General features: G+C 42.2%; 1 long non-coding RNA gene across 1 annotated transcript; it reads left to right on the forward strand.

Annotated features, from left to right (window-relative positions):
- The first annotated feature begins 1,240 nt into the window (after positions 1 to 1,240).
- Positions 1,241 to 3,386, forward strand: LOC134458732 (uncharacterized). Its single transcript, XR_010036611.1, has 4 exons — positions 1,241 to 1,431; positions 1,966 to 2,024; positions 2,845 to 2,913; positions 3,154 to 3,386. It is a non-coding gene; the product is annotated as an uncharacterized LOC134458732 (long non-coding RNA).
- The last annotated feature ends 9,324 nt before the right edge of the window (positions 3,387 to 12,710 follow it).

Here is a 12,710-nt window from a genome sequence, read left to right on the forward strand (position 1 = left end):
TTAATGTCTCTCTGCCTCACCCTTTTCTCTGTCCATTTCACTTCCGTCTCTCTTCATCATCTTTTTGTTATTGGTTCATAACTGTTAGGCTACTTGTCCTGCCTCACACTTCAATATCAGTCTGTAAATGTCAATCCTGTGTATGTCTATAGCATGGTATAGATAGAGAAACGTAATTTCAATTTCCTTGTATGCCCTGTGCACATGAAGTAACTAACAGTAAAAACTGCCTTGACTTCACTTGAGGTCACAAGTCCCTTCTGTTCTCACATCTTTATTTTTTTCTTCCGGACGCAATATTCATCTGATTTCCATCTTTACTCCATTCTCTGCCTCTGTTTTATGTCATCTCGCTCTATTTTTTTTTTGCTTTTTTCATCCTCTCATCACCTCTCCACTCTGTCCAAAGCCTCTGGTTTACCCCTTCCACCCTGCCCTCCACCTCCACCTCCACCGCCAGCGCCTCATCTCTCCCTCTCTCATGTCAGGAGCTTTGGCCTGAGGATGTGCACACTGCCGTCTTGCTCAGCTTCAGAGGGTTTTAATGTGCGCCGCCACTGCTACGCTATTTGTGTGGGGCTCATTATAGCACTAGTACTCCTTTACAAACCCCCAAACCAGCACTCCAAATTACCACATATTTCCCCAGCAGCTTAGTTGGATTCACAGGATATAGCTAATACATCACTTCCTTCTCTCTTAGTCCTCCGGGCACAGTGGCAGGTTACACGTGTCATTGTTACAACCCCCCTGATATCCACCTCATTTATTTATGGTCTGATTCTTGGTACAGACTGCTGGATTTTCCTTGGCAGTGGTTTCACTGTCCTCTTGTGTTTCTTGTCCTCCTCAAGCCCTCGTGTTGTATTGTGTTCAATTTCTGTTACTGTTGAGGATAACGTAGCCCAGTGGCCTTTAGAGCAGGTGGAATGCACTCAGGAAGACAAGAACAAGGTGTTGCAGACAATGGGTATTTTATTTTTGGTACCCAATGAAGGCCTCAGAGGCAGAAAATAAACAGGTAAATAATAAGGAACTCAACTACAAACTAAATAACTGAAAAATATGGACATAAATAATCCATAAGCTTTTGGCAAAATTTTGGCATGGTTATGGTTGACCTGGGCGCCAGTGAATTGGGGCGTTCCTTTGGAAAGCAAAAAAAACAAAGATTTGGCTAAAATATGGGTTGTTTATGGCTTCCCACAACACATTAAAACGCGCGGACTGTGAATGAATGAGTTATGGCCAGGTTATGGCATGTGTCAGGTTAATCTGAACCTCAGGTGGAGAGCGGGACAGCAACGTTCTACATTGGTGCGCTTACGGCAACCCAAAAGACTGCCAAAATCAACTGTCAAGAGAAAAACTCGTGCTTGCCTCACTTCAGTTTCCCCAGCGCCAGTGTGTGTCAGACTTCAGTTTATGCAGGTAAGTGCAGTTGACACGTTTTTATATTAAATACAACCGCCGATGACTTAAGAGATGAGGCATTTTGTGTTATCGGTTTTCATGTTGATTTCATAGGTCTGTGACCGTCGGTTTCCGTGTTATGCGCTGAAACCATACTCTCAATGGCTGAAACTTAGATACCCTTTTAACAGGAGCTAAAACACAAACGTCTGTGACACACAACTGTGACATTTAATCTTAGTTGCTACCCTCATACTCAGTAACGGTTGATTAAGCGTTGTTCTGTGGTTGAAATTCACTTTCAGATATCAATGCCAAGGGAATTTCAATCAAAGAACAACAACACTAGCAATCCCAGCTAACTGCCCAACGACAGCTAGCAAAAGCCGGGAGCTAGCTAACTCAGGCATGGAGCATCTTCTACCTATCGGCACAAAGCAGAGCACTATCTAGCAATATCTGTCTGTCACGGAAAGTGTTGGACTCACTGTAATTCTAGCCTACTACTGAAGCAATCGAGTGAATCTGCTTTTTTCTACATTGTCTTTTCAGATGTGCTGCTGCTGAAGTCACCCGGTGGAGGAACTTGTTTTTTGACAGGCATACTACAGGTTGGTTCCACAATTTATTAACCTCTCTCTCTGGTCTAATCTTCGTTCGTTGTGAAAGTCTTTGCTTTTAATGTAACTGCTTTTAAGTATACGTCTGTATTGGGTAATGCAATGGTCGGTTTGTGTTTAAGCGCTGGCTATTTAACATGATCAGTTGTTAAGGCAGTGTGTATTGTTCAGCTATCAACAACAGGGGGTAAACCGTATACAGAAATGTGGCCCATGTAGGCCTATGTAATCTTGCTCTAACATTTGTAATAGGCTACCTCAACACAGAGAGTAGCTTACTAGAGGTGTCAAAGGTAAAAGTAGAAGTGAATTCATGGTGAAATGTAAACAAACGCCTGCCCCCAGACCAGGATCTCTGAAAAGACTGAATAAGGGGGAAAAAACACCTCAGATATGCCTACTGACAAGTCCAGGGTAGTGGGAGCATTACTAATTGTCAGAAAGCTTTAACAATGGCACATGATATAACATAGTGACTAGTCTGTTTCACCAGTTATTCTACTGTAGGCACACCCAATGAGATAGATAGCCTACTGCTTTGTTGTTATTGAAAAACCTAAAAGCTAGGTTAAAAAAAACCTCCAATTTGACCAGTACTCTGATCTTAGAATCAGTGGGCTACTATATACTCAAGTGCAAGTTATATGTTTTGGCAGGGTTTTGTTTGATTGAGTATTGTTTTTTTTTCCTATTCTTTTTCTCCCTTTTACTTTTGACAATTTAGTAGATGGTTGTACAATCTACTGTAGCCTACTACTCATGTCATTTAAAATGTATAAAATATGAAATAACATCTACATTCTCTTTTCAGATGCTGTGCTGCGAACGGACACTGCAGTCACCTGTGGGAGGGGTCAATCAAATCGGATCTCAAAAACAGGTACCAAATTTTAATAACACCCCTCCCCCCTCTCCCGTCTATTACTCTATTAATCAAGTGCATTTGTGCCGCCACTTGGCCAGGACACCCTTGTTAAAAGAGATTTTTAATCTCAACAGGTTTATTTTCCTGGTTAAATAAAGGTTAAATAAAAGAAGAAAAAAAATGTAATGCCACTGTTTTCAAAGTTACTTTTGCATGTAGTAATTCAATTTGGTTTATCTTTTTATTCTTTCCCAGATGTCGCGAATCTGATCTGATCTACCTACCTCTATGTGGCAATAGAGTACCTGCTTTTACTGGCCAGGGGACCAAGATGAAAACAAGAGGCCTGTACCCAGACATACAAGCACCCATCAAGTCACCCAGTCCTCCACCACCTGCCGTGCAGCTATACCCATCCATCAAATCCAGCCACTTGCCCACCCTAACCAGTCACAGCATTTGGAGGCAATAAAGTATAATGAAATGTATTTAATTGTCTTGTTTTTTTTTTTTCTAGATGCATAAATATTCCAGTTTCATTGTTGAAAATCACGCATTTATTAAATGTGCGATTTTCAACAATAAAACAGGAATATTTAGTGATCCCAAATGTAGCCATAATGGGGCCAAATGTCACTTATTTGTCTTATAAGTTTCTCTGTATACCGGTATTTACATTTTAACGTTTACATTGAAACTTATAAGACAAATAAGTGACATTTGGCCCCATTATGGCTACATTTGGGATCAATTATGGGTACATTATGGCAGTATTTAGGGTCATTTATGGCTGTTCTGGGAGAGTTATGGGTACATTATGGCTGACTTATGGGTACATTATGGCAGTATTTAGGCTCATTTATGGCAGTTCTGGGACAGTTCTGGGTACTTTATGGCTGCATTTTGGCTGAAGGGTGGGGTCTGGAATTCCTTTTGGGGCCTTTAAGGCTGTACGTGGAAATCCCAAATAGGTTTTGGGTGAACTTTGGTCAATTTATGGCTGGGTTTGGTTGGTTTTGGCATGCCAAATTTGGGCCACTTTTGGCCCGGGGACTCAAACCGAAGCCAGCCAAAAGGCCAAGACACAATTTGGCCCAAAACTCTGCCAAAAACATTTTGCTATCTGGGAACAAAATTCAAATGACTTTAGTCAGTCAAAATGCAAAAATAACAAAATAATAATGCTAGCAGAAATGAAATGTCAAAATACCTCTGAGAGCTATAGACTCACGTCTGTTCAGAAGCAGCTCTCTAGCAACTGAGAGATTCCCTATTTGAACACACCAGTCATGTGACTGGAGCTGGAGCATACTAATGCACGTCAACATTACAGGGGTGCTCTCGGAGAAAAGTACATATCAGTAGCGCTTAGCTATCAGTCTGGACCTTCAGCTCAGTGTTATTGTCCTTTGTCTCCCGTGACGATCCAGTGCACGATGACCTTGGTTGCGAATGTGTGTATGGACAAATATTTGGTGTTTATTATGATGAAAAGAACTGAAGAGAAAGAACAACATGGATGAGAAAATGGTGATGACCTAACAGGACAAGCTAACATCTTCAATCTCAAAATCTCAAATCAAATCTGACACAAAGAGCTTTTCTCTCCACCTTTCATCTGAAAAGAAAGTTAAAATGTCCTTCCTGCCCATTTAGGTTTTATAGCTTTGTGGCAGCACAGAGCCTCCCAGCTGCCCTGTGGCTGTTGTGTTGTGTTTTGTTGTTCCTCTCATCTCCCTGCAGATTGGAAAATGAGCCACCTGATGATGTGAAAAACAAAAACAAATGTGCCAGACAGTCAAGGACTCACTTTTCCTGAGACATTATAACATGTTCTCCACAGCTGTTTCCAAAAACACTGTAATTGCAGATGCATTTTAGGCACTTATTCTGGAATGGATGATGTTGAAAATTCTGCCATGCAGATAGTGAAAGACTTTTGGAGGCAGAGTGACGGTAATGAATTGATGGGGCCTGCAGAACCATGTTTATATTGTAATGTTTATTGCATCACTTAGGGAGGAGGAGGAGAACTGAGGAGAAGAGTGGTGACAGAGAAGGAGAATGAAATGAAGGGGTAGAACGATGATGATGAGGGGAGGGGGGAGAGGATGAGAGAGGAGAGTGGAGAGGAGGTTACCTGGTTACCACCAGACCTAATCACAAGTGAGATTAGGTCTGGGGAGTTGCCTATTGTAAATGCCGTAGGGGGCAGAATACTTGGCTATTATGACACACTGCCCTGCTCTCTTATTGGGCAGGGAAACTGTAAAGGTCGGAATGCTTGGCCATTATGACACAGGGCCCATGATCTTGGACGTTAGGAGTCATCCTCGCCAGACTGTCTTTCAGATCGAAACAATTGTGTAGAACTAAAGGCAGTATGGGAGTTCCCAGGCTAGAGAGGAGGAGCAAACGGGGAGTGCCTTGAGAGAGGGGGAGGAGAGGGGGAGGAGGGATGGGTAATGGAAGATAAGGGGATGGGGAGGATGAGGAGGAACATGAAGAGGCAGCAGGGAGGAGGGCCTCGAGGAAAGGGAGGGCGAGTGAGGTGAGGAGGTGCAGGATTTGGAGAAAGATAAAGGGAGGAGGAGGAGGAGAACAACAGACAGGGCCTTTAGACATGGGATGAGGAGGAATTCGAGACGATTCGTCTAATGAATTGCTGAGAGGGGACCATTCGAACAAAACGTTGGACCATTCGTAGAAGGCATGGGGCGTTTCGTGCAGTACCTGCGGATCTTTCGTAGAAGACCTAAGGACGTTACGTTCAACCCATGCAGACCTTTCGTGTAACTGGGCAGACGTTTAGTGTAGTCTGCCTATTTTATTAGCCTATTATTTTTTATATTTTATCAAACTTGTGTGCCTACCACCACAATGCAATGAAAACAAAAATCGAACCATGTAGAAAGTGTGTGCGTGCGTCTCTATTTTTTTTATTATTTTTTTTTATTTTAGTTCAGGCTGCTTTTTTATCATTAGGCCTATTTTATAGCCTATTTTATAAATATACTATATCGTAACGGACTGAGATAGCAGCGTTACCCCCTGTGCACTACATGTGCAGCCTATAAAATGGGGTTAATTTCAAATGGCGGGTGAGACTGTCAGGAAGCAAGCCGAGAGAGCAAGAGAGAGGGAACCATATGAAGTGTGCCGAGAAGATCACCATTCGCAAGAATCGCTAAAGCCAGACATTGATGTGAGCTGTTCCAAATTGAGACCAAGCGCACAAGTCTGCAAACAAGGATTTTGCAAAAATGCACTACTAAAAATAAGAAAAGATATTCGTTGTGATGATCTGAGTTATTTCTAATGTGTTGATCACTGATTTGTATTCATTTTGGAAAGGTAACGGCAATCTTATTGCTGCCTTACTGGCGCCCATCTCATAACTTAAAACTACAGTCGGTTGCACCGCTACAATATCAACGAAATGTTTTAAAATGTAGGCCTACAACAGTAATGTAAAGGTAAGAGATAATTTATTGTCCACACGTGACTATAAGAAAATATTTTCCTATGGGCGAATAACACCCCCGATGCCGAAGGCGGAGTGCTGTTATTTCTCTTGGAAGGAAATATATTTTCCGTAGTCACGTGTGGACAATACATTATCCCGCTTATCCCGCCTTTACCAACATTAGAAAGCATACAAAGTTAACCAGTAGTTTATAGTAACAGGTTTATTGCCATTTTATAGCGTGCACAAAGAAAGATAGTTCGTGGAACGCTCATAATTTAAAAAGAAAGAAAGGAGTCGCACACTGGAGCTGAATGCAGAATCAAAAACTACTGTAACTGTAAACAAAGCCGAAAAAAGTAAATAAAACCGACAGACAGGGGACAAACATTTCGGGTCTAGCCCATCATCTTCCTTTTCTTCCTTTTCATTATACTGCTCTTGGAATTACGCACCGAGCGATACGCTTAGGATATGACATTGGCCGGACGCCACCCCACCATTACGCTCATAACAAGTAACAGAGTTTGGCTACTTTCTAACGTGTTACAGCCACATTGCGCTTCAAACTGTTTGCAGGCTGCCTCGTTCACTGCGCGATATCTACTAAACTCGGGTTCATAACAGGGTCATTTCTATCTGATCGGCGACAGTATTCCAGATAAAAGTATAGACAACCCAAGCACTGATGTGCGCCCTGACCATCATCATTAGCCTATCATCCTGCTACAGTCTGAACACTGTGCGCCGAATGGTTGGCTGGAGGAGGCAACGCTAGCCTAAAGAGCAGGCTACTTCACCCTTAAGGAAACTATCAACGGACTCCTCACTTGTTAAAACAATACTAGTGTTAATGAAAGATGTCACGACAGCGGCCGGCGGACAGTGACAGTTTGCTTTCATGAAATAACAACACTTGGACAATAGTGTAGACTTGTGCGCTAAGCGCTGGGGTGGGGCAGGGGCTGCTGAACTGTCTACAAGCTGTCGTGCCGGGACGTAGGCAGTAGGTATCCATTGCGTGCGGCCGGCCGCTTTGGGAACTGTAGGTAAGTTGCATTTGGGTAGGCTATTGCGCGTGTTATAGTTGAATTAAGTAATCGACGAGCCAACGTCCGGCAGCAGTGACTGAGTGTGTAACTTAACTTAACTTTTGTAGGCTACTATCGTCCGAGTGTCTCCAGATTGTGATTCATTTATTCAAAGACGATAGCAGTTTACAGACGCTGCTGGCTGCATGGATATTGTGGGGTTTTTCCCTCCTAATTGTATTTTATGAAATTGTAAAAATAAAACTACCATAACCTTTACTCCTGTTGTCTGTCGTTCCTGAATCGTGGTCTATTTCACCTCTTACAATAGTGTCCAGTCCAGTGAATGATCCTGCATCCATGGCTAATTGGATAAAGCATACTAAGTGGACATGAAAGAAATGCGAAATTAAAACAACAGCGTGTCAATGCAAGCACTTTATTTATTTTTCCGGGGGCATGATTTTGTTGACAAGTACTTTTTTAACGACTTTAATGAAGATGTCGTGTAGACTGTTTGACGGCCCCTTCCATAGGACAGCATCCATCCATCTCTTCCTCATCTTTACGCGCAACGGTAATAATAACCATTACTTCTCTTGTAGACGTTGCGCGTAATGTTTTATTCATTATGGACTTATTTCAAGCAGCATTCAACTGTCCACTCTGCGTGGCTTTGTTGAAAGGGTTGCCTTTGGGTGGATGACTTCCCCTGAACACGGCAGGTCATTTGCATGACAAGACTTCATGCCCATTAGCGAATACTTTAACCCTTCAGGGGTGCCCTGGAAACGGCTGATAAATAAATTATGTAGAATGATATAATAGATATTTGACTAAATTGATAAGTTAATGCTGGTCAGTGGAATATTTCATCTGCTATCTACGCACAATAGCCTAAAGTAAATATAGGTAGCCCCAGTCAGCTGCAACTTCGAACCTAGGTCGTGTGACGTCTCCAAATGTGTTACTTTTCTAAGCTTGTGTGTTATCGGATGCGATGCCATGTTACGGCTTGTTGGTTTGGGGTGCCTTAATTTTTCATTAATTGAAAGGGTGTCTTGCCTAAAAAAAAAGGTTGAGAAACACTGCAGGAAACAGTCTCTGCAACAGGGACAATGACAAAAGGGATGAATTGCTTGAGGAAATCAAAAGGGACAGAGCGAAGTTATGACAACAAATTGATGTGCACCATTATGCAAGGCTACATGTAGTTATGATGGGTTAACCACTCAGTTACCGTTGCATTAATAATATGTATGATAAAGATGACTTCAGCGCAGGATATCAGAAATAAACAAGACAGCGCAGATGGCTTTTAATTTTTAATATGGCCACATTATGCGTCAATACACCAATGCGTATTAGGCTATTTATCATGAAACCTCAAATCGGAAGTAGCCTTGTACCCAGCACTTTTCAAACCTTACTCGGGTTTATGGTAATTGTCCGGGCCAGCACTTTTGAAATCAAACGGACGCCTTGCCTGCATGACATGTCATTTGCATGATAAGAGCACGGACGATCATGGACATGCGATGGTAGCCTACACACATAGCCACACACGCACACACAACACGGTTCAGTTCAACGTTTATTGTCCAGCAAGCGAGCAGCGCAGTACCAACTGATTTGCTCTGGAATCTCGGAATGAAAACCGACTTTTCTTGGGAAAAGTGTTGCAAGAACATTGAACTCATTTAGTAGGCCTATCATTGTGCCAAGCGTGTCGCAATATTGTACTGTGGATGTGTGTTGGGGAGGGCATTAACATTAGGCCTATGACAAAACATTATCGGGTAGGATTGAGGATAAATCTTACACGTTTCCTTATTAATGGAAAATTAATTCCATGCTAATTCCAAGTATTCAAGAACCTAAACAATATGCAATTGCTCCACAGTTCAAGGGTTAGGCTATGGATATTGACACCTTTCCTCCGCGATCGCGGATAGCCCCCACCTTTGCGCTTCTCATCTGGCTGTCACGATATGGAACGGGAAGAGACAGTTCAAGACAAGCGGCATGACTGCAATTGTCAATACAGTAGCCTAAAAAACTGTTAACTGTTCAGCGGTGTGTAGTCAAATTATCACAGCGGTGGTAGATGCTTTTATGAAGACCTGGAGGGCAAAAACCAACAGACACAATTGCTGAGTGTGTATGCAGTATTTGTAACGAATGATTCTCCTGCCAGGATAGCGTTGGACTACAGAATAACCCATTTACATGTTGAATGTTGAGAGGATGCATTTTGAAAAGTCGAAGACCTATTCACGAGGATATAATAGCTACCTTTCCTTGTCAATGTTCCATGCACTACAAAATATTCCAGAACCTCATCTAGGCTAAACACAATTTATCCAACAAGCTTGTGGATAATATTGCCACCTTTCCCCTCTCCTGCGGTAGCCAGTTGCCTTCTCAGAAGAAGCAATCTGAATCGGAAAGAGAGAGCACTGTTCAAGACCCACGGCAAGACTGCAATTGTCATCTGGTTCGTGGTGTCAACCTTCAGCCAAAACGACGACAGACCCTTTTTTTATAAGATAGACCTACCTTATTCGCAGCAGCCAAAATCAGTCAGACAATAAGTGCTTAACGAGTGTGCAGGGTAGCGAATGCTCTTCTATCAGGGTAAAGTTTGCAATTGGAGAGGGGTGATTGAAGGGCTAAATTAAGTCCGAAATCAAAATGATAAAAAAAATACGGTCGATTTATTTACAATACCCTACATGACAGAAAGAAAACGTGTAGGGGGTCAACTGAAAATACCCATAAACTGAGGACTATAGGCAACGTCAAAGTAAAATACAAACACGACATCAAACAAAGCTTTTTTTTAATGCGGTACACTTCAAACTTCACAAAACCCACTGGTTAACAGCAGGTTTTACGCACACATTTCGAAGCGGTTAATCACAGATGCTGCTCTCTTCCTTGCTCTCCCTTGCACCCCAACGTACACTGGGTTTAATACACCCTGCAATACTGGCAAACTATTATTCAATTACCATTGCATTTGTTCATGCAAAGACCTTTACGCGGCGGAGAGAGAACGCGCTCCTGTGCAGTGTTAACGTAGCGATTTAACTTCTCTCTCTCTCTCTCTCTCTCTCTCTCTCTCTCTCTCTCTCTCTCTCTCTCTCTCTCTACTGTAGCCATGGGCTTAACACAGGTGCATGGGTTCTGTAATGTTTTCAACACTGTTAGGACCTATATTGTTTTCTGGCTCATGCGCGAACTATTTGTTGTCATTCAGAATCAGAAACATCAAAGTGTCGGGAGACAGCTTTCTCTTGTTGCTGGTGCTTCGCATCTAAAAAGTTAACGGAAAGTCAGAAAACTCGCTGCATGACAATGTGCTCAATGGTCAATAGCCTACTTCTAGATGCACTATAGTCTACAGCCTAGACGCGCGCTGCTCTGATTCAAAGCGAGCACAAGGGTCAATAGCCTACTTCTTGACACATTAAACCGCCCTGCTTTGATTCAAAGCGAGCAGGCTGTGCTTGGTCCCGCCTCTCTGCCCGCAGATGGGAGTAAAGTAACGGCGTAAAAGTGAAAAAAAAGCTTCTGAAATATTGTCTAGATAATTGTCAAAAAATGTAAGGGCGTAAACGTAAATTGTCAAAAAATGTAACGACGTGAAAAAAAAAGCTTCTCAAATATTGTCTAGATATTTTGTCAAAAAATGTAAGGGCGTAAACGTAAATTGTCAAAAAATGTAACGACAGAAACGTTAAAAAAACAACAACATAGCCCTACCAGTTAAAATGAGTAAGTACATTTTATTTATAGATTTACATGTTTAAATCAACAAAAAACAAAACTTAACAGCTGATTTACATATTTAAATAAACAAAACCCTTAAAATGAGCATTAAAAAAGCTGATTTACATTTCTAATATAGGCAGGCTGAAGAAAACCCGTTAAAATGAGCATTAAAAAAGCTGATTTACATTTCTAATATAGGCAGACTGAAGGGACCTTTAGTTGAAACCTAAGGATCTTTAGTTCAATTTTAAGGACCTTTCGTTGGCTTTTGCGGTAGACGGACCATCCTCGACTAAAGATCCCCAGCCTTATACTAATGGTCCAACGTTTTGTTCGAATGGTCCCCTCTCACCAATTCATTCGACGAAAAGACCTGATACGGATATGAGGAGGCACAGAAGCAGGAGGGGGGGGGAGAGAGAGAGAGTGAGAGAGAGAGAGAGAGAGAGAGAGAGAGAGAGAGAGAGAGAGAGAGAGAGTGTGTGGGGGGTGTTTATAAGGGGTAAGGAGGCCCTCCAGTCAGCTCAGCTCAGCGTGTTGGGGAGATGAATGGGGCTGTTGAGTGTCTCTCTGTGGGACTGGAATGGGGGGCTGGAGGCGGCTTTGCTGGCTGCTGACTGCTGACAAGCCCCAAGAGGGATTACACCACACACACTCTACTCTCTCACAGTACATCATATAGGCCCTTAGTGTTTCTCAATGGGGGTGGTACAGCCCCCCAGGGGGTGTTGGGGAGCTCTAGAGGGTGTTGAGACATTAGCAAGAAAATATTGAAATGATTACATTCTGTATTTCATTGGCAGATGGCCAATTTTGCATCGTTTAATTTCTCCTTGGCAGAAGTTTATACTTTCTAGGATATGCCTATTTTTGTTTTGTAAATGTAGGCTATTTCATTTTTTGTCATCCGTAGCCCTTGTGCTGATAACAAAACAACCACAGATTACGTTAGTGTCCTTTCCTCTTTGAATAAAAGAGATATTCAAAAATATGCCACTCGTATTTCGATAGCAGATGTAACAATTCATTGTCAGATGAGAGCTCCACTATCTTTGGTGTATATCTGTTTACGCCACATTCAGATTATTTTAGGGAAGTGTTTTGTTTTGTCTGCTTTATTTAGTCCCAATTCATATTCTCTGGGGATTTTATTTTGTGGGTTTGTTTGTTTGCCCTTCATTACTCAGAGGACAAAACTGTTGTGATTTGAACACGGTTCACTGTGTGTGTGTGTGTGCTTTTTTTACATGGTTATTTGCTATTTAGACTCCCAGGATGTTTTACTGTAAACGGTTCTGTTAATTTCCTGCCTGCCAATCATGCTCTCTCTCTCTGTAGTTGTATACACACACACACACACAGGTGTCTCTGTACTTTATCTATGTAGACGAGTTTATTCGTGAATGTGCTTACAGTACTTCTGTATTTGTGTGAGTGATGATGTGTTTGTGAGCCTGTGTGTGTGTGTGTGTGTGTGTGTGTGTGTGTGTGTGTGTGTGTGTGTGTGTGTGTGTGTGTGTGTGTGCGCGCGCGTGTGT

The sequence above is a fragment of the Engraulis encrasicolus genome, chromosome 11 (assembly GCF_034702125.1).
Source record: "Engraulis encrasicolus isolate BLACKSEA-1 chromosome 11, IST_EnEncr_1.0, whole genome shotgun sequence".
NCBI classification, from domain to species: domain Eukaryota; kingdom Metazoa; phylum Chordata; class Actinopteri; order Clupeiformes; family Engraulidae; genus Engraulis; species Engraulis encrasicolus.